This window comes from Trachemys scripta, chromosome 11 (genome assembly GCF_013100865.1).
Source record: "Trachemys scripta elegans isolate TJP31775 chromosome 11, CAS_Tse_1.0, whole genome shotgun sequence".
Lineage (NCBI taxonomy): Eukaryota > Metazoa > Chordata > Testudines > Emydidae > Trachemys > Trachemys scripta.
Window position 1 is genome coordinate 24,436,459 of NC_048308.1, and position 21,651 is coordinate 24,458,109.

The 21,651-nt window shown below is 40.7% G+C and overlaps 1 protein-coding gene across 1 annotated transcript in view; it reads left to right on the top strand.

Annotated features, from left to right (window-relative positions):
• The first annotated feature begins 4,390 nt into the window (after positions 1-4,390).
• Positions 4,391-21,651, top strand: part of LYPD6B (LY6/PLAUR domain containing 6B) — an 81,930-nt gene continuing 64,669 nt past the window's right edge. The window contains exon 1 of the mRNA XM_034786556.1: positions 4,391-4,663. The gene's annotated coding sequence lies outside the window, so the exon portion shown is untranslated. The remainder of the gene's footprint in view (positions 4,664-21,651) is intronic.

The following is a 21,651-nucleotide window of genomic DNA, read 5'->3' on the forward strand; positions in this document are numbered from 1 at the left end:
AGCATTGTGCCCATACAAAGAGGGGGATTCTGCCTCCCAGCTTCCCTCTCTGCCCCCAGCTTAAAGAGAAAAGATGTACTTGAAACAAAAGTGCAAAAACTTACTATATTAAGAACTTAGGAAGAATTCGGAAGCCATTGGCAGTGCATAACAACTTTATTGAACCTACTAAGGTATGGACAATGCTACATGTTATGCACCAGTAGGTACATAATAAATTTACAAACTTTTAGTCTATACAATCATAGAAATGTAGGACTGGAAGCTCCCCAAGAGGTCATCTTGTCCAGCCCCCATGTTGAGGTAGATCCAAGTAAACCTAGACCATATCTGACAGGTGTTTGTCCAACCTGTTCTGTTGGTGGGAAAGTAGTTTCCTGGAGTGGAGCTATGGAGCTACCAAAGTTCATGTCTCAAGTATAAAAAGACTGAGGGTAGTTGTTCAAACACCTACTATGCCTTTCTCTATGTTTTATTCATCTGCATTTATGTGAGGAACAAGAAACTGAGCCTGAGAGCTGTGGTGTTGATTCCCCAAATTCCCTTTCAAACCTTCTCACTTATTTTCTACTTCCAGGAAATCCTTTTCAACTCTGGAAAGAGACAGTAAAACAGAGATTAGGATTAGAGCACAATCTGCTTGCAGGTAAATGTCATTCATGTTTCATAATAACCTGCCTGAAAAAACCTGTGCAGTTTAAACACCTCTGTTCTATTAAAAGCACGTGGCTGACAGGTGGTTCTGCTGGCACAAGTTAGTATCGCATCCCATCTCCACCCAGGAGACTCGGTCTGTATAGCTGTGCAATTACCACACAAAACATATTTAACCTAATTATTGTTTTGCTGGAATATAAAGCTATCCTGGCAAATGCTGGATGCTTTAGAGCAGAACACATAATTAAGGGCCTGATCCTGTAAACTCTGGCTCAAGTGCAGACCAATTGAAATTTGGCTCGTTAAGAGTTTGGCAGGATTGAGCCATAAGATTTTTATTTTCCCTAAGTGAGTGGATGTGATTTAATACAGGTAGGTTAGCAGAAGTTTGAGTGATGAGCTTTGGCATTAGTTGGTCTGGTATCTTTACTGCTTTTGCATTTAAAAAAAAAACAATAAAAATCAGCCAATACCAGTGCTTGTTGTTCTGTTACACATAAATAATGTGCTCATCACATTAAGACATAAATACAGACAGTCTTTGCTTCAGTGATCTTCCAATCTAAAAGTTATGGTGGAGGATAATTTAATAAAACTTGCTAATGGAGGTCCTGTATTGTTAAAGGTTCCTTCTGTAGCATCTTCAGTCCCAACATACAGGGTACCTCTGTCTGTGTCCTGCATCATCCAACAATTCCAGTTGTGATACTTTCCTGAGCAAGGAATAATAGTCAAGCTAAATTGTATAGTGCTTTGAGAGAGAGAGAGAGAGAGAGAGAGAGGCATCTAAGACCAGCATCTTCTATGCATGTTTTAAGTGGTTCCATTATGAGGATCACAGGACTTTATAAGAAGTGATTTTTATTTTGGTATATCCTTTGATATGACAAATAACTTAAGTCTTTTATTCTAGGGGATCTTCTAGTTATAAACATAGCGGGTATTGGAATAGATGTAGCTGTGTTTTATTCCTAGTAGCATTTGTTTAACAACTTTTGTGCTTCATATTACCCCCATACATCTAGTGCACATTTCCAAATGAATCCCACATTTCAGGGGATTTCAAGATTTAAAAAGATTTCAAGACTAAAAAGAATTTGAATTACATATACATTTGATCTATTATACCAAATACCAAGAATAAGAATGTTTTCAAAACCTTTCCTTAAAGAAAATAAGAGGGTTTAGAACAACAGAGCATTGGGAGTTAAACTGCATAACGTTGAAGGCAAGCCCCTAACAATTTCCCTGTGAAGGAATCCAATTAGGTGGTTAATAATCATTGTTTAATCAAATGACCAGAAAGATGTGACAAATGAACCAGGCTTTCTACTTCATTAGTTATAGGAAATAAGGGATTCAGTGTGTGGAACAGATGCATAACTGCTTGAGAGAAATTAGGTATAGGGTTGAGAAGGAAATTTGAACTGGCTATGTGCAGAGATGCTATATAACACTTTGTACTCTCGAAGCTCTGAAGTATAGGCTTGAGCCCTAATTTATATTCGTTCAAGTTCGCTGTTAATTTAACACACATTTGAACCTCTTTAGAAACTATTCGTCATTCAAAAATGAAGGGCAATTGTCACTATGCTAGTTTGGAAGATTGCAGGGTGAGTTGTTAAAATAAAACGAACTTGCCCACTTTTGTACGCTCTAGGATAAACTGAATTTCAACATTCAGGTTCACAATAGCTTCCCTGCTACCCCTCCTCAAGCACTAGAAATAGCTTGCAACACAGACATAAGGGCACTGGCCCTTTAGTTGGAGCCATTTTGTGAGCTCAGAGGGCCAGCCCCACCTCTGTGTGTTGCTGTGGCACCTCTTGACCAACCCCAGAATTTTCTTGTTGGAGAGGGGTGTTGCCATTGGTCAATCTTGGGGGGTCTCTAAAGGCAGCTAAGATTGGCTGATGGGACGCCACCCTTAAAAGGCAGTTTAGAAGCAGGCCTTTTCCTGTTCCATCTCTGCTATTGCAAATATCTTCCTTCCTGCAGAGCTCACTGGTTTTGAGCCAATTTAAAGTGTCGCTTCCTGTTTTTTTTATCATGCTTTGAGTGATTGCGGGGTTTTTGGTTATCAGATTGTGTGGGTCCTTTTGAACTTCAAAGCAATTGTGCAGGTTATGTTGAATGGTCACAAAATACCCAAGATATGAGCATGGGTGTTGTGGTTTAATTTACTGATATTTTTTTCATAGGATTGCAACAGAAACAATTTGTCTTAGTGTGATGGCTGCCATCTTGGTCAACATACTGGGAATTCAACTCAGGATCTCCAGAGCCAAAAAAATCTCATGAGCTACTACAACTTGAGCTAAAGATCACTGACTAGATCTATAACAGATTCATGTCCTCTGCAGATCAGGCATAGGGGGGACTTGTAACACACATTTGTCTGTGGGTTACATTAGCAGCAGGGATCAGTCCCCTATTAGTGGGGTTAGAATCATTAAGATGTGATGGTTGGTTCCTTGCCCATTGGAGGTTGGGAAATAGGGTAAATGCCCTTTCCTGCATTAGCCCTTCTGTGCTGATGTAAATTAGATTGGCATGAACATCTTAGCCCTTGTGAGGTAAGGCAGTTCACCATGCAGTAGCTTGCATGAGGCCCACAGGCTTGGAATTCAATGGGTCTGTCAGGACCCTGGGGTTAGGTCTTGAACAATTAGTGTGGTCTGGTTTTAAGTACTGAAATGGGGGGCAAGTGGATGCTGGCCTGAGGTCTTTAGATGTTGGTTTAGTTGTCATTTTAAGTTATGAATCAAGTTGTGTCTGCTTAGCCAAAAAGTATCTATCCTCATTGATACCTGCCATTTGTAATTACTCGTTTGCCCCCAATGCTCTGAAACCTGACTCCCAAGGGATATATAGTGGTGTTGCTAGAGACAATTGCAGAGGACAACAGCCAGTTTAGGATTTACATGTCCCAACTGGGTGAAGAGAATCAGCTGGTGAAATCTGTACTGATGTTAACCAGGTGGAAAATGTTCTAAGCTAATGTTTTCAGACTGAATTGCATGCATGCAAGTTTTGCATGTGTGCTAAATCTGCATTTACACATGCTAGGTGGGTTCTGTAGAATTGACTCCCTTTTTTGGTGCAAATGCTGTTTGTTCAAATGCAAGTTCTGTAAACACAAGATTTGTGGGTGCCACCTAGTCACCAAGGTCTGAAATTCTGACCTTTTTTGTCAACTCATGTTTCTGCCCAGAGATAGTCATAGGTAAATGCCCGAGTAGATGTCCCACCGTTTACTGTCCAGCATTGACTCTAGTAACATCCCAGTGATTTGACAAATAAGGGGTTGTTTGGCAGGAAAGTATTGTTTGCAGCAGTCCAAACAAAGCCAGATGCAGCAGGCACAGTGGGGTAGCTCAGAAAGAATAAATAGGGGAAGAAGGGAAACTTCTAGCTGGCACACTCTATTTACATTGGCTTCAAAGCCAGAAGTGATTTCATTGATCGACCAGTCTTGCAGGGGCAAGCTTTGAAATAGTAGGGTTGCTGTATTATTTGTACTGAGTTCTCTTACCTTTCATTAGTGCTGAGCTAGGGAGCAAGAGACTGGTATTAAAGTCCCTTTTATGCTTTGCATAGTGTGTTTTAGTCACGATACATAGCACATTTAAATTAAAACTGAGAGACTCAAGTTTTCCATCCAGGTTTGTGTCATTTTTGAGTTGGGCAGAAACAAGTCACTTACATGTTGACATCTTTACAGCAGCTCCCGGTGGAAAGGAAGGCCAGAGGTCTCCATAAAATCTAAACTTCATGTTGCCCTGGACAACTAATTACCTGGCAAGGAATGAATCCAAGAACTGTCCAACCAGTATAAAGCAGCCAAAACTTCATGTGATAGCACCTGCACCAGTGTAAACAGCCTGTCAATTCTTATCCACTCTCCATTTTACTTTGCATTGGGGAGGCCCACCTGGGAACAGCAAAGCAAATAGAAGTAACCTCTATGGAATGACAGCCATAAAGGAGCCATTGGCTGGAAAATGTGAGTAAACCTTCAGCAAAGGAAGCAAGTCATTTTTTTAAAATCCTTGCCAGTTCCCTTTTGCATTTAAGAATAAAGCAGCTTAATAAAATGACTAATACATTTTTGAGTGCTACATATATAATAGTAGTAATGGATTGATCGGTCCTGCTGCACTTTTATTTGTCTGTAGCTGTTGTGTTTGAATTCCAAACTATTGCAATGTTGCCCTCCCTTCCAGAGAAGATTTTCATTTTTAGCGGCATTACTGAAATTAATCCTCCCCCCCACTCCCGAAAGTCAATAATAAAACTCCCATTGATTTGAAAGGGGCTAGGATTTCAGCTGTAGACTTCAAAATCACATAAGAACAAAACAGCAACTCTGCAAAATCCTTAGACCAGTAGAAAACACTTGAATGCCTACAGTGTGGGCCAGATTTTTGAATGGAGCTCAGCATGTTGGGTGCAGCTGTCTTTTGAGAACCTGTCTAAAAGTGTCACAATGGGAGCAGCCAGGAGCTGAGCACTTTTGAAAATATCGACTCTTTTTATGTGCCTAAGTAGGAGGACTCTCTTGAGAAATCTGGCCAATTGGGGGTGCTGAACACCTGAAAATTTGGTCACCTCTAGGGAATTCATACATACTTAAGGGAACCTCTGTGTGGTCCACATAAGAGTTAATTTGGAAGAGGCGACTTCTTTCAGAATTACACTAGAAATATTGTTGGTGCCTCTTGGCTAGGGTGACCTGATTTTTTTCAAAGCAAAAGAGCTAGGACAGTATCTCACAGGGGTTTGGGGTCTGTGTGAGTGCATGGTGGAGAGTCAGTAATTGAGAGGTACAGACTAGGGAGGGTTTTGACAGCTTGGAGAGAGAGGCTGGAATCCCTGCTTTCTTCTTGCCTCCTTGTGCAGCTACACATTGTGGCTAGGAATAGCTCTGAAGCAGTCTTCAAAAACTTGGGTGGGGGGAGGGGCTATGTTTAATGTAAAGCTGACCAGGGGGTTTGAATTGCCCTGAATCTGAGAGAGTCACAGCTGGTTAACTTGATTACTGGTGAGAAGAATGGCAGGCTGGCTACAAATGACCAGCCTGGCAAGTGGTGGCATCTGAATTTCATATCCACTTACTCAGCTTGCTGTCAATTTTGTTGGCTTGGCGGTGGTTCCTGCAGGCTGCCAGAGTCTACAGGGGGTTACAATGCCTGGCACATAATTTTTTTTGAGGGGCTCTGAAAACCAGGACACTGACAGTTTTCATTGACATATTGGAGTAAAACTTGGGAAACTGAGTCACAAGTCCATCCAATTTAGGCCTTATCAATTTTTGCCTTTATTTATACAATTTCAGAGAGAATTATTGCCACTTATAGTGTCTGGACATACATTTATGCCAGACAAATAATAACAGACCAGACAGAATTGGTAAACATTCCAGGGAATCATTGCCTTCTCTGACCCCCCCGGGTCTTGTTTTTCCTTCAGTTTCTGGTCCAGTGTTTCTCCAGTTGGGTCTCTTATACATTTCTATATTATAGATTACTTAACCTTATCCAACTGGCTTTTAACACACCAGCCCTTTGGGTTTGTGGTAACTTGTACATTATGCATGTACAAGTTTCAATTACCCAACTTCTGCATTTTTTTCTGCTGGTTTTGCAATTTCAGTGCCATATTTTTTGTCATCCTGCCCTGGGTCTTCCCAGAAAAAGGTTTTGTTGTTGTTGCAGGTTTGAATATTTTTATCTCAAAACTTCCAGCACAATATGTTACCTTTGTTCTGTCCGCAATAACCACATTTTAAGCAGCTCAGTAATGTATATCAAAGAATTGGCAAAAACACACACTTGCCAGCAGGGCATTGGCCTAAGTGTCTTCTTATCTGTACACATTCACTATACATAATTGCACATCATTAAAATATAAGAAAACTTTTAATTTTACCATTTAGCAATCCTTCATTTTTATTTTTCCATGTTATAAGTCAGTTTATGTTAGCCTCCTAATATATTTGGGGAGGGGAGTTTGGAGAGCACACTATGATTCTGTAACGAAGATAAAAAATGTTGACATTTAACATGCGTTTTTCATTCAAAGTCCAGTTTTGTTTGTGAATCATTATCAAGAAACTTCATTAGAAATTTTCCTGAAAATGCATTTTGAGAGGTGTCTCAATTTTAGGGCCTTGATAAAGTTGCTTTTAATGGTACCCCGACAGATAGATTTTCCTATTTCAGGGTATGATCCGTGCTGAGAATTCTTAAGATTTAATGCTTCTAACTTCTTCCTTCTGAGTCTATTGATACCTTACTTGAGAGTTTTAATGATGGAATTTGGTGGAAGCTCAGAGGCATTTGTCTTTTAGGGCATGGCTATACTTGCAGATGTAGAGTGCTTTGAGTTAAACCAGCCTTCGTAGAGCGCAGTAGGGAAAGCGCTGCAATCTGTCCACGCTGACAGCTTCAAGCGCACTGGTGTGGCCACATTTGCAGCAATTGCAGCAGCATTGGGAGCGGTGCATTATGGGCAGCTATCCCAGCATGCAAGTGACTGCAACGTGCTTTTCAAATGTGGGGGTGAGGTGGAGTGTGACAGGGAGTGTTGTGTGTATGTGTGGGGAGAGAGAGTGTGTTTTTGGGGGGCTGAGAGCATGTCAGCATGCTGTCTTGTAAGTTCAGACAGCAGCAGACCCTCCCACTCCCCACAGCATTCCACACTAATGGTTGTTTTGTCTCGGGGCAGATAAGCAGCCGGCTGTCAGAAATGGAGCTTTCAAAGGGCATATCCACATTCCTGCTGTGATTCAAAAAAAAGACATGAGTGGCCACTTGACTTAAGAGGATTATGGACGTTTCCGGAGGTCGATCAGAGCGCAGTAATGCAACACCCCATTCACACTGGTGCTATGGTGCTCTAGCGGGGGCACAGCAAACTTTATTCCACTCACTGAGGTGGAGTACCAGCAGCGCTGTAGCCGCGGAGTCAGAGCGCTCTAATGTGCGTTGCCAGTGTGGACGGGGAATGAGCTAATGCGTCTGGGGCTCCTTTATTGCGCTGTAACTTGTAAGTGTAGCCATGCCCTTAATGTGTGGTTTAACCCCAGTTGTTTTTAAAACTTTCCTCCAGACTCAATTACTGTTGTTTAAGACACAAGACTTCCTCAATAGTAAGTGGAAAGGATGACTTGTGTAATATATTGGTCTTGTCTTAATTACTTTTACATAGATATAAAAACATTTTTTGGCTGTGTGAATATTTAAGTAAGTGCCAGTGTGATTGTTTAAATTGCAGAGGGATATTTTGAAAATAGTCATGAACCTGGCTAGATCCATACTGAATGAATTCCAGTATGGGTAGGTTGCATGTTAGAACTGATGTAAACCCACATTAAAGAGGTTATGTAACTGAAAGATGCATTTTAATCTGTACAGTTCACTGCCAGATCTGAGGAAATAAACTCTAAGTGTAGAAATAAAAAAAGAGACCGGGTCTAACTGACAGAATGCTCTCTTAACTAGTTAAATCCGTGTTTGCAACCTTGTTTGTGGTTAACCACTTCTAGATGATGTCATGAGCCTTCTTTTACTGGGACTGTTAAAATGCAATAATAAAATTCACAGTTAGATTTAATTTCTCTGTGTTATGTTTGTTTGTTTTATGACTGTTCCTGGCTTTGAGAGTGGTGGGTTTTTTTTGTTTTGTTGCAGTGAATTTAATCAGCATATTAAATGGTTGTAATCTGTTGTGGTTGAACAATAATAGGAAGAGATACTTAACGGTTTGCTTGTAGTAATCCTACAATATATGCCTGTTTGTCCTGCTACTTCTCTGTTTCAGAGGCTTCTTACTGTAGGTGGAGTGTTAGTAATTTTTCTAATATGGTAAGTCACATATCTGGTCATATGCAAGATATGACATGAAGCCTCGCAGAAATCCTTTTAAACAAATATGTCTGAAAATGGCCACAGCCTATGGGTTGCCTTGGCTACAGCTGTGCATAATGAAACCTGACTTTTTGTTTCTTTGCTATCATGGATGAAGTTTATGGAAAGTACTTAAGTACAACACTGACCTCAACCTTTGCACAGCAGTTAGTTGTTACAATTGAAGATGTTTGCTATTGGCTTATCAGTTAAGTGATGGATGATGTAGAGCTTTTGGGTTATGCTGGCTGGGTCCCCTTGTTTGCTACTAGTTACATTTATGGTACAGAGATTGCAGTACATATATTTTCAACTATATGGGCAAATGTACTACCCAGCACTCAGCCAAAGTAGTCTGATCAGGTAGACAGATGCCTGGGTTACGTTCCCTCAGACCAGGGGTCGGCAACGTTGGCACGCGGCTCGCCAGGGTAAGCACCCTGGCGGGCCGGGCCAGTTTTATTTACCTGCTGATGCAGCAGGTTCGGCCGATCGCGGCCCCCACTGGCCGCGGTTCGCCGTCCCAGGCCAATGGGGGCGGTGAGAAGCGGCGCGGGCGAGCGATGTGCTGGCCGTGGCTTCTCTAACCCCTGCCTCAGACTCTGCCATGCCTGCAGAGGTTAATTCAGCTCAATGGCTGAAATAACTTCCTTCAGCTTTTACCCAGTCCCCACATGTGGGGAGAATGAGACTATCAGTGCAGTAGTGGGTCCTCCATCTTCATCACTCCTCTTGTCAATCTGTGTCCTGGCCCCTCCTCCCCTGCACCTTCCATACAGGGTTCTTTCCCTGGGTTGGGCTCTGTGCAGGAGTTGCACATTCCCTATTTGCTACCACACTGCCACTTTCTCTCATACAGTGACCTGCACTGATTCCACTGCCAACAAACATTTTGCATTGGGACTAATGGCAGTTATCCCGTCCTTTCTGTTTTAAAGGTGTCAGCTGGAATCTGGGTTGTTTAATGACATTAAGGGACTGATCCTGCAATGGGTCTGAGCATCCACAACTATTAGCACCTTAAACCTGTCACTATGGCTTTCATTTGGGCGAAGTTTGGAGACCTCTAAAACAGTGGTTCTCAAAGCCGGTCTGCTTGTTTACCTGCCGCGTCCGCAGGTTCGGCCGATCGCGGCTCCCATTGGCCGCGGTTCGCCGCTCCAGGCCAGTGAGGGCTGCGGGAAGCGGCACGGGCCGAGGGATGTTCTGGCTGCAGCTTCCCACCGCCCCCATTGGCTTGGAGCGACGAACTGCGGCCAGTGGGAGCTGTGATCGGCCAAACCTGTGTACGCAGCAGGTACACAAAGTGGCCCGGTCCACCAGGGGCTTTTCCTGAACAAGCAGCAGACTGGCTTTGAGAACCACTGCTCTAGAAAACAATTTTCTTTGTGGTCTCTGTTGATAAGTCTCACTTGGATTGCATTTTATTTCTCTAACGCAGGGGTTCCCAAACTGCAGGTCACAGCCCAAAGGTGGGCTGTGACATAGTCCCTGGTGGTCCACTAGCACAGCGGCATTCTCCAATCAAGCCGGGGTGGAGTTTTTTTTTGGGGGGGAGGGCATGTAGCGGCATTACCGCTTCTCCAAAAAACTGCATCTTTCCTTTCCATTCCCCTACCGCCCCTGGTCCTTCAGCGCAGCTCCAGGGCACATGGCCCCATCCACTTGCCTCGTCTGACAGAGCCTACATAGGGAAAGCCTGTGGGTCTGCACTCAAGGGCTGGAGTAAACAGGGGGCTGAAAATTGAAGATGAGATCAGGTTGAGCCTCACTAACATATGTCCCCACCTGGAAAAACTGTGCAAAGAGAAGCAGGCACATCCAGCCCATTAAGAAGACTCCGGGTCTGTAAGTTATTTTGTTTTTATTTACAATATTTGATACTTTTCTAACTAGTAAAGAGTAGGGTTGAGTCTTTACTTAAACAGCACAGACATTCAGATTTTACACTATAAAAAATTGAAAACACAATATAGTGTTCATAGTTGGACAGACATTTTGTTTTAAAATCAATAATGGGTTTTTTTAAACAATTTTGTTAGCGCTGTGTTGCTTATTAATCTGTTTTATACAAAGTTGTGTTTTCCCTGTTTGAAAACACATTTTGCTCTCAACGTTTTTTTAAAGTGTAGTTTTACTAAAATTGTTTGGTTTCAAAGGTCTTGAAGCATTTTTTGAGTGCATATTGCTAGGGATTACAATTGTTTACATTAAAATGAAAAGGAAACGTGCATTGCTTATTTCCAGGGACATTTCTATGGAGGTAATCATTCAAATTAATAGTGTTCCTCAAGAAGTGTAAATAGTGGGCTGCAGTGCCTATTGCAGTTGCACAGGTGGGCCTCGGAGGAAGAGGCTCTGGGAACTCCTGCCCTAACATACCATATTTTGTGCCAGAATTGACACGCCAAGGAAGATTTCCAAGTGGAGTTTTGGCATGTGTTGGACATCAGCAGTAGTGACAATAATGGTGTGAAGCTAAGATTTCCTTCTGCAAGGGTAGCTCATCTGAGGGCTAGGGAAAAACATAAACTGAACAATAAAATTACAGGGAAAGCTTCATGTTTACTTTACTCATTTTACTTCTGCAGGAAAAAAGTGTGATATACTCACAACGTAAACAGATGTGTTTTACATGTAAATATAGTTAGTGTCCTTTGAAGAGGTAGCTAAGAGACATGGGAATCCTTTGAGAGGCTCAGGTAATAGCTATAATCCTTGTCAAGTGGTCATTCTCATCTAGCAAAATCCTCTTGGTATAGTTGAACAAACATTCACCAGTAAAGCTTGTTTTTTTTTTTCTGTACCACTGATGCAGTTGTTAAACAACTTCTTCCAAACCCACTTTGGGACTGAATTCAATCATTAATCTCAATACAATATTGTTGGCTTCTAACAGTATCTGGTTTAGATTGGATGAAATTTATTACATTAACCCTTTGTAGTCATTTAGGGATTTTTCCAGCCACAAAGAGCACCACATGTGGGTTTTTTTGTTTTGTTTTGTTTTGTTTTTTTTGACAATCTGCTATAGCTGTGGCCTAATTACAGTTCTGCTCTGGACACAGATAAGTTTGCCATCTTTTTGTCCCATGGAAGAAAAAATATTCAGGGGTTTTATGTACCTCCATCCTAGCTACTCTGCAAATTTCAGGACTGGTTGCAGTTTTGGTGGTGATGTACATATATTTAAATCCCCTCTGAAATCTGAGGCTGATGTAATCAGCTTTACAATAAGAATGGTTCAAATAAAGAACTTTGTTGTAACTCTTTCCCAGCCTGGATGCCTTGCCATGAAAGGGTTAATAATGACTTAGTGGCAGGTTGTGCATGGATGCACTTTCACTTCCTGAATGTTGACAAATCACCCAAATATCTTTCTCTGCTGGACATATTGACCTGTCATTGCAATGATCAGTGGTTCAGAAAACTTCCTGAATTTTTAACCCAAGTTTTAACAGAAGTGGCTTTGGCTGCATATGTGTTTCCTGTAGCGTAATGGCCAATAATGTATCCGATGTGCAAGGGCAGTTCCTGGAGGCTGCAGCTATAATGATATGCTAAACACTTAATAAAAAGCACATAAATCTTTTTCTTCGCCTCAGAAATATGTGCCACAACACCTATTAATGTGGTTTTTCTACGTTTAGATCTCGCCAGTGTGCAACAATTCAAGAAAAAGTAAAGTATAAGATCACATTTCAGAGCATGACTTGGGGGTCTTGAATAATTACTACCATGTCAAAACTACAAATTATTGTTACTTCCATGATCTTTACAGCATTACTTGCATACTTCTGGCTGGTTTCTCTCTCTGTATATGTATGTGCATAAGTAGATATATGTACATACCATCCAAAACATGTTGGGTCTGATTCAAGCTGATGATAAACATAGATGTCCCTCAGAAAACCAAGTTCAATCTTGTAATACACTTCATTTTTTTCAGAGGCCCATATTTTAGCTTAAATTTGCAGTGGAATTCCAAGCATTGGGAGTGATGTTCATAGAGTACAGGCAATATACGGGCCTAAGGAAATCTATCCAAATTTTAATTTGGATTAAATTAAACTGCTGGTACAATTAATTTCTATTGCCGTCTCTCTTGGCCAGACAATAGCTGGACATAACAATAGCTGGACATAATCATAGTATTTATAACTCTCTATATTGGATTTGGTTCAAGATTGTCTCATGTAGTGCTACAGAAGCCTCAATTGTTTGCAATGTGTGTATTTCAGTAAAAGCATCTGTTGTGCAATTCCAAAGATACTTTGTACAAAGAAAATGATGCTGTCCTATCAGAGTATGATCTTGGAAATAATTTTAAGATCTAACTGAGCTATAGTGTCTTTGTTAAGACAGAATAATTTGGTTTTGGTTTAATGAAGCTCTAATTGTTCAGAAATGTAAGAATGTGCAATAGAAAAGTCCCAAAGTCCGTGCTTTCCATGTGCATGCGTGCACAGCTGTTCAAGGTCCCAGGTGTGTGCAATGCTAAGTGTTTCCTGATAGGTGGCTGACAAGTATGGCTGGACCCCTTTGCAGCCTTAGTACTATTTGTAGTCGAGTATTGTCAAATGCCTACATGACCTAGCAGGAGTAGATGTTGAAGCAATATAATGGCTCCAATTGTTCTTCTCTATCAGAACTCCCTGAGTGGTGGTGAGTAATTGGTTCTCCCCTTCTGGGGTCCCAGAGGGATCATATGATCACTGCTTCTCTTCAATATCTACATGAAACCATTGGGAGAGATAGTGAGATGCCATGGACTTGGCTGCCAGCATTGTGTCAATGCCGCTCAACTCTGTATCTCATTCTCAGCTGATGCAACCACTGCTACTGCTCAAGTGTCAGAATGCTGACAAGATATTGGCTCTTGGGTGAGGAGTAGCTGTCTCAAGCAGAATCCAGGCAAAATTGAAGTTATAGCTCAGATCACTATGAGCATATTAGGCTTGTGCTCAAGTCTTTCCACTGGCTCCCAGACCTCCTCCCAAAGCCAGTTTAAGACCTTGGTCCTAATTTTTAAAGCAGTTAATGGATCAAGCCCTAGCTATATCCAAGACTAAATTTTGATTTATGGGCCACCATGATGGTGGTTCTCCTTTAGGACAATGCATATTTCAAAGCCCAGCACAAAGCACCTGAGAGCTGGGGTCAAAGTATCTTCTGTTGAGGACATCCAGCTATGGAGCAATCTTCCACGGGAGACCAAGCAAATCAAGAGTCTGACTATCTTCAGGACATATTGGAAAGCCTTTCTCTTTGAGAAGAAATTTCTGCCAGTAAGTGATGATCACAATTAAAATATTCCTTTTATTTCCAACCCCCTGCCAACTATCTCACAAAAAACAAAACCCTACCTGCAAGCAAAGCTTTGACCCTATAAAGGGAGGAGGGTCAGTGACTCTATGAAATCCCCTAGGAACTTTGCTATTGTTATTGATTTTATGTGGGAGACTATGGTGATGGGCAGCAGTAGAAAACCCTAAGGTAGAGTACAATCAATTTCAGTTGACTTCCATTGGAGTTAAGGATGCACAGTTTCTCACAGGGTTTCTACCCTTTAAAACACATGGGCTATGGGAAATATTTAGGTTTTTTTAGAAAGCAATTGTATTTATCTTTAAAAAAAATCACATAGTATTTTCAACAAGTGAGCTCCACTGGTCTTTTTTCCAAGTATGGGTTTCAGGGATGTTACAGGAGAAACATGAAGTTTGAAAGACAACTATTAAATATGCAATATTACAGTCTTAATGAACATTTGGCACTTTTCTGTAGCTTGTGAGGTTTCTGAATAATGCCTTGTGTATTCACTCTGGACATGGGGCAGACAGTGTCATTGTAATCTTATTTTTAGTGTGAAAATAAGGTACTAATAAGACAATTGGCATTTTTCTTCCTTGTCTGTTTCAACTTAATATCTTGGGCTTATTCTAGAAAAATAGATTCTTGTGGTAGTCTTTTAAGATGGTATCAAGACAATGGAAGAATACAAGACACCACTGCAGAAAGAGAGGTCAATGATGATACATACTATTATATTTTGTGCTTGAAAAGCAAGAAAAATGGAACCCAAAATAAACAGAGTATAACTTTTTAAAGAAATAGTCACAGGCAGCAGAATGATGAGGTACCAGGAGTAAAAGTGATGTATCCCCTGCACCTTCCCACACACCGGATCCTTGAGAGGAGAAATTACTTTGTAAATGCAGAAGACCTAAAAAGTCAGCCTTATTCTAATTCTGTCAGCAGGCCTCAAATGAAGTTTTTGGGAATGATGAAAACTTTAAAACAGGGGTCGGCAATGTTGGCATGCGGCTCGCCAGGGTAAGCACCCTGGCGGGCAGGGCCAGTTTTATTTACCTGCTGACGCGGCAGGTTCGGCCGATCGCGGCCCCCACTGGCTGCGGTTCGCCGTCCCGGGCCAATGGGAGCGGCGAGAAGCGGCGCGGGCGAGCAATGTGCAGGTAAATAAAACTGGCCCGGCCTGCCAGGGTGCTTACCCTGGCGAGCCGCGTGCCAACGTTGCCGACCCCTGCTTTAAAAGCTCACTCTTATCACGACACAGAGGTTCATACAGGGCTGCTTAGAGAGTTAATCTGTAATGACAGACACAAGCAGAGAGACTGGTTGTACACTGTAGACTAGAAATCCAAAACCCTTTTACCAGTCCTGGCTTCTGTTTTTTCCAGTCTTAATTTATAGATCTTTCCTGAACATTAGCAGCTGCCATATTAGCATGGACAAGGTCTATCTACTCCAATATCCTGTCTCCAACAGTGGTCAGTACCAAATGCTTCAGAGGAGTTTTCTGACTTTTTGGGATAATGCTTCTAATGGTGCTATACTGTCCAATGAGAAATTCTACAGAATATTACCCCGAATCAGCAGGAATCATAATCCTTATAGCTTTCACAAGCATTTGTATCAGGCTTTTGGGAGCCTACAATACCCTGTTTCACACTAAGAACTGGATTCAGTGTGTCAGTGGCCACAGAGGGAAGCTGGCACAAGGCCCTGGGAAGGTAGGGTTCTGCATTGCTGAACTAAATCTAGTCTGGGCTCTGAGGAGAGAGTGCACAGCTTCATGGCCCTGATTCAGCACAGCATGTATGCGGGTGGTTATGTTCGAATGCAGTAAATGGAATGTAATCACATGCTTAAATGTTTTGCTAAATTGGGATCTTTGTAATTTAAATACAGAGGGCCAGATTCTTCTCTTATTTACTTCAGTGTGTAGGTGGGGTCACTACTGAAGTCAGTCTAGATACTCTGGCTTGTGTGATTGATAGCTGAACCTGACTGAGACTTCAGTCTTGAGATCTGTGTGATGTCTAGTTCAACACTGAAACATGGTGAGATACAACAGAACAGACTTGGAAGTTTAAATGATATGTGAAGTTATTTTTTGTTATAGCTGAATTTACTGAGTTGACATACAATCCACACCAACCCTCTGGGGCAGGTAAGCTTTTTGCAGAAGAGTAGAGACAGAGCCACAGACCCAGTGAAGTGATTTGTCCAAGGTCACACAGAATGTGAGCAGTAGAGCTAGGAATAGAGTCCAGGAGTTCTGGCTCCCAGTCCCCAGGTCTAACCATGCGGCAGCACTGCATTCCCTATCTTTGGAAAAACAACCACCCCAAAGTAAAGAGGCTGCCTGTATCTTTTTAAATATTATGATACATTTCAAGGAAGCTGCACAACTCTTGTGATGTAATATGATTAAATCTGTTGCAAGAATTATGCTCTGGAGCAATTTATTGTTTTTTACATTATGGAGTCTCTGTGACTAGAGTACTGTATGAATGCCTGAATTTAATTTGATGAATAAGAGTTGCTGCGTGCTTGAGCATCATGTTCTATCTATCTCTGACATTAGGGCAGTATTTCCCTGACACCATTTGCTTCAAGCCCTTGGGGGAAAGTCTTTCTTTTGGAATGTTCTTTTAATCATGACACATGTTTTTTGTTTCTGGACTTTACACATTAACTTTGAACTTCAGAAGGATGTGAGAAGCATAGACTTCTATTACATGGTTTGGCTCTCAGCCCACAGAAACTAGCAACAGCCACCTTCATTTCATTAAAAACAAAATTTGAAGAATTTTAGGGTCATAACCATCAATCTATCATCACAGTTTTCTCAAGGAGGCATGCAATACTCAAAAAATAAAATATAAGGAAGGAAAATTGCTGAATGAGGTAGGTCATCTTAGGAGACTTTTGATGAAAGCATTAAAGCTTTCTGTTTAAGTTTCTGTAATGGAGTCAACAAAGCATCAGATGTGCAAACTGTTTTGAAAAGGCTGAGCAGTACTGTATATTGCTGGATCTTGATTTAACTTTGGTAATACACATTTTATAGAAAAGCTGTTGGTACTCTACCCGTGAAGATATTGTTTTCCTACTTTAAGAACTGCCACTCAGGAGATTTGATTTTTATTATATGTTCCTCATCCCTTTGAAATACAATACTTCAATTAGCCCCAGGATAATTTAAAATAGAAGGCTGGTTTCATACTTGTCTACCACACCAAATAGCCTAACTTTTAGCAAATTAACTGTAACTTCTCTTAGAAAATACCCATAGCATTGTGTCTAGCTCAATACACAGTATTGTTAAAAAATAAGAGTGGTTTGAATGTCTCAACAATGGGATAGAAAATCATACTCAAAATTAGAGCTGCTCAGAAAAATGTTGACCAAAAAAAAAGTTTTAATGGAAATCAAATATTGTGAACATTTTCACTCTCCCCATACACCCCTTATTTTTGATCCCCTCCACTGAAAATATTGTAGTCCTTTTATATAAATTGATGGCTCACTCTTACCTGGAATATTATGTTCAGGGACCTGACCCCTTCTCAAAATTAGAAATGGAGGAAATTGAAAATGTCCAGAGATGGGTGACAAAAATTATTAGAGCCATGTAGAGACTTCTGTATGAGGAGAGATTGAGAAGACCTAGATAGTTTAGTTGAGAGGAGAGATGAGAACACAAAATATGGAATGGTAGAGAAGAGATAAATCAGGTGCTCCTGTTTACCTTTTCTCATAAAACAAAAATAAGGGAATAGAATAAAACTGAAAGACAATATATTTAAAGATGATAAAAGGAAATTTTTTACACCATATTTAATTAGTTGGCAAAACTCCTTGCCACCACATATCATAAAACTGTATGTAAATAATGAGATGATCCACACTTACAATGAATCCACAATTACTTCTTATAGGACAGAGTTATCAAGGATGTGAGCCCTTATGCCTCAGGTCCCTTCTGGCCTAGGAATCTCTGAATCTATAATCAAATCACTAACTGATATGGGCAAGGTATTCCACTGTGGTGTTTCTTGCACCTTCCTCTGAAGCATTTGCGATTAGCCACTGTTGGAGACAAGAGACCAGACTAGGTGCACCACTTGCCTATGTTTATAAGGCACCTGTGATAGCAGTAATGTGTCATGTATGCACAGACTGTTTATGGGGATGATTTTGAGTTCTTATTCCCCGTGTAAACATTTCTTCAGGACTATTTATATCCCTTGGAAAAGAATCCATGGCATTTTCTGTGTTCAGTTTCCACTGCATGTTCCTAACATCCATTTTCTTCGGGGAAGAAATCTCAGTACCTTTTTGTTGCTTCCCTTTGTAGCTTGATTTCTGTAACTGAATAATGTTCTGCACAGTCCGTATGCTGCTGGCTGGTAAACTGTCGTGTTGATAAGAGATGCCTCTTGTTACCAAGTTCTCCAGGACCTTTACAGGCCTCATACAGGGACAACTTTGCAAGTATTTTGTATGCTTGCCATATTATTTGCAAATCCACTCTTCCTCAATGCCCCAAGCCTAAAATTTCTATTATTGTGGATTTGGGGGAGTAAAAGGGGTGACTATAATGTTTTTATGATGTATTTTTTTTAAATAAGATGGAAAATTGATTTTTTTAAGGGCCTCCCTGTCGGGGGCTAGTTTAAAACATGATATTAACTTACTTATTTACTAGAGAGTAACATCTGGAGCTGTGCTGTCCATTTGCAATCAAACTAATTTTATTACAAAAAGTCTAGTCAGTTTCACAGAAAGCTTGGCCAAGGATGAACAGTCATGGGGATTGAGAGGAAGGGATGAGCTTGTAGTTTTGCACAACACTGGAACTTAGGAGATCTAGTTCTATTTGTAGTTCTGCAGGCAGTTCTGGTGTGACTTCATATGGGATAAATGATGACTTATTTAAGGACTTGCTTAAAATGGGGCTGTGCAGATAATGCACATTTGTCATTTAAAAAAAAATCCGTTGTCTCATTTACTGCATGTTTTTCCCCCCTGCTGGGACTCATTGTGCTGTGATTCTGTGTGTCAAGTTGGAGATTGCTACTAACATGGGACAGTAGGAAGAGTTGTAGCATCTGCTGCTAATAGCGCTATTAACTTGTAACGCTCAAAGTTGAAGGAAGGCTACATTCTAGTCACACTGCTATCAGCTAATTCTTGTTGTGCCACCAAATTGTCTTGGTAGAGCTGTGGCTAGCCACTAATGATGCATGTAACTAATGGTGTGAACTGTTGCTAGAGCTTGTGAGAATACAGTCACTGTTTCTTTAAATCTACATCAGGAAGTCAGGTAGGAGGAAAGCTAGGCTAAGTTTTAGGTAGTAGCTGGACAGTGAAGAAGAGAGGGGAAGAGTAGCTTCTTCGGCTAATGCTGTTTCCTTATTTTAACATTGTTCAGTTTTAGAAGTGGCTTTTTCTGTACTTCTTTGCCAGTGTCACATGACAGTGCTGATCACTGATCAATGCTTGGCTTCCTTTCCCTGATTTTAGGGAAATGAATGCTGATCAAACTAATGCTCTCTGCCACTTGCCATTAGACCAGGAGAACTGAGCCCTGTGACCATCTCTCTTCCCTCATCATGTGACGCTATCAAATACCTAACATTTGTTTGAGGGAGCAAGAATAAGGAAAATCCATGCTTGGAGGTGGCTTGGAAGACACAGGAGAAGCTAAAATTAAAGTCAGGGAGAAAGTGTGGTGGCTGGCCCCAGAAAGGGGGGAAAAAAGGAGGGGGGGGGCTTTCCAGTTACAAAAGGGTACAGAAGGAGTGTGGGAGGGGAGAAGTTATTGCTGGGAAGCTGTGTGTAGGGCTGGTGATGTACCCGGATAATATATAATTGTAAAAGATATTGGCTGCATAGTAAGTAGTTCCTGTCTGTTCTGTGAAATGAAATTTACCTTGACAACAGTAAGTTACTTCTTCATTTCTGTGTTTTGTTCTTCATCCCAAGGTCATGCATGAGTGCTGCAGAAGATCTGTTGTATGAAAACAGCTCTAAAGCCAGCCACCTGCTGTAAAGCCCGCTCCATGTTTGTAAATGATCACTTTCACCTTGTGAAGTGCATCTTTTATTTAATGAATAATTCATCTTTTATTGAAATACATAGTTGAATCCCTAATAGATGTTCTGGGGTATGAATAGTAGGACTGTTTGCTGAGTGAAAAGACAGATTTATCATGAAACCTCCTTATAGTATTTAGCCCTCAAAGTTAACTGGTTCACTGAATCCTCCTTGTGTCCACTATTAGGACTTCCTTGTTCTGGAAGTTGATTTTGTATCTATATTAATTTCTAAATATTTTGTAGATGTTCATGCTTCTGTCACTCCTGTATAATTTTTTATTACTTTTGCCAGATAATCTGATACAAGATTAACATAGCATTTGAATTATTATTCTCTTCTCTCAAACTGAAGGCTGTTGCAGAAGGCAAAATGCAGAATTTTTTCCCTTGGGGTTACTTGAACTGCAAAAACATTCTTAAATTTCTTAACACAACTTTCTGAAAGGTTATTTATTACAAAGCTGTGTGCTGGTGGTGCTACTGCTGTTGTATGTAAGTGATCCAGTCCTTCATCTTGCCAATATACAGAAATTGAGAGCCCACTTATTTTACAATGTAAATGGTTTTTGTATCACATCTTAAAAAGTGACGTTCTGTCTGCCCCATGTGGACATTAGAGATCCTGTTTAAGCTTTGCATAAAATTTGTGGTTTGCTCTGTGTCCTTGAACAAAATGTTCCTTTCTTGAATTCTAATTACTTGTTTCTCATTTCCTAAAATTATTTGAAAATGTGCAAGGAAGGGGTTGTTTTGTTTTTAAATCAAGGGCCGGTAAGATGGTGTGCTCCACCTGAAAGGGATGTTCTGTAACTTGGAAACAGATTATGGGGGTTGGGTACGGGGAGAGGGTAGGTATGTTTGAGACTGCTTAAAAGCAAGGCATGTGACCTACAGGTGTAGAATATACACTAATTGTAGTTGGCCTTACCCCCATTAAATTAGTCCCCTTGCTTTCTTTAGCTTGTTGAGAAAATTGCAAATGCAATGCTTCATGGTTCCTTGTCAGTTAGGAGTTTAGCAGGACACTGATACCTAGTAGATTTCAAGACAGACTCCCATTGTTTATAATTAAAATCTGCCAAGAACTTATCAGATGCTGTGTGTATTGAAGCTCTTTCTTTTAGGGTAAGCTCTAGTACTGTTGAGGAACTGATCTTAATTATTGATCTTCATTTAATAGTAATCACTGTGATGGAGAAAAGCTTATTCTGTTTCCAACTCTCTCCACATGGTTTTGATCCAGAACAAAAGAATAGTTAAGGTGTATTTGTGATACTTGTTAAATAGGCTGTGGCTACTTGCAGTGTTAGTGCACTGACAGTGGATTTTCTCAGGAATGGACCTGTCAAGTTCTTTTGTCTAGTTTGTGGTGTGTTTTCACCTATCTGATATTCAGATTTTATTTTTCAGTGATGTCTTCTTTCCTTCAAAGCAATAAATCACCAGGTAATGCATCAGGACTTGACATAATCAAAATGTTTGAGTGTATAGTTGGGAACTATATAAACTGATTTTTTTTTAAAATTGGTATTACTTAGAAGCCCCAGTCATGGAACAGCATCTCATTGTACTAGGCACTGTACAAATACAGATCAAAATGTGATGGTCCTATTTGCCAATATCCATAGATATAGTGGTTAAAGCACAGGAGTTGTAATAAGATGATGTGGAA